Genomic DNA, 1,643 nt, shown 5'->3' with positions numbered 1-1,643 from the left:
TCGACCAACTCAGCATCCTCAGAAACTGGTTTCCATGGTTAATACCATACTCTCGTGCAAATTGCTGGATGGCTTCATATGCCCAATACTGCAATGCAGGGACATAACCATACAAACTTTATTTTGCTTCTTTCTTTTTCCCCTTAACTTCCTTCTTCTTCTCATAATTCCTCTTCTGATGATGCATGTCTTTTTTACATGAATCCATAAGCTTGTTAAAAGACACCTTCCCCCATGGGTAAGTAAAGAAGTACTCAGTGTCCTCCACCATCTTTAGCGAATCGATCCAGACATTTAACTTGCCCTCTCGTGCAAGTAAAACCCCCTCAACAAAGAAACATAGGCCCAACTTGTAGGCATCTTCAACTACAGTACAGTTTTTTAAAGCAGCATCCAAATGCATTATCTTAACTGTTTCTTCATCATTAAAGTACTCCTTGATTAAGCGGTCACTATTCAAGTGTTTCTTCAAATCAGGCTCATATGGCCCTGAACTGAAGTTCAACCCCGTAACCAAAGCAAACTCCCCTCTACCAAATCTACAGGGTCTAGATCCCAAATGTAAATGCAACTCATCCTCTTTGATGCACTAGATCTTGCGCAACATTAATTGATGTATGAGAGATGCAGAGAAGTCTAACTTCTCAGCCATGAAAAATTGTTTGAAAGGGGATTCCTTCACCCTTTCTATCAACCCGAGCTCCTCAAACTTGTCCTTGATTGTTTTAAAGTAACCATTGCCCCTATATGTGACTCGTCCAGGAAAGTGATCTATCAAGGGTAAAAGAAACTTCAGCATCTGCAAAAAATAAAGATAAAAATAATACAGTTAAACAAAGTCGCGTGAAAAATCCATCAATAAACACACATGCAACCATCGAACCCCTATCGAACATGCATCGAACCCCTATCAAGTACCCACCGAACACCCATCGAACCCCTATCGAGTACCCACCGAACACCCATCGAACCCCTATCGAACAACCCTAGAGCATGCATCGAACCACCATCGAACCCAACAAAAAATCCAATGCATCGAGCATGCATCGAACCCCCATCGAGCATGCATCTAATTTCTTAGGTTTAAACCTGGAACCGATAATGGGCCTACCCTATGGGTTTCCAATCGAGCATGCATCGAATGACCATCGAGCATGCATCGAACACCCATCGAACCCCAATCGAGTACCCACCGAACACCCATCGAACCACTATCGAACAACCCTATAGCTTGCATCGAACCATCGTCGAACCCAACATAAAAACCACTCCATCGAGCATGCATCGAACCCCCATCGAGTATGCATCAAACCATGATTGAGCATGTATCAAATCACAGAAGCACAAACCTTAAACCCCAAATGACCTAACCTATCGAACCCAATCGAGTATGCATCGAACCCCTATCGAGTACCCATCGAGTATGCATCGAACCCTCTAAATGCCTACCCATCGATGCCCATCGAACCCCCCATCGAATAACATCGAACCCCCCATCGAACCATCGAGCAACATAATAAAACCAGGCAAAAACTCACAGTTGTCTTTCAACGTACCCATTCCAAAATACTAAAACAAAGCATATCAATATGCTCAAAACAATTCGTAAACTATGCAATAAACGAAAAAAGTCACAACATTCA

This window comes from Humulus lupulus, chromosome 2 (assembly GCF_963169125.1).
Source record: "Humulus lupulus chromosome 2, drHumLupu1.1, whole genome shotgun sequence".
Classification (NCBI taxonomy): Eukaryota; Viridiplantae; Streptophyta; class Magnoliopsida; order Rosales; family Cannabaceae; genus Humulus; species Humulus lupulus.
Note: the sequence above shows the minus strand (reverse complement) of the source record.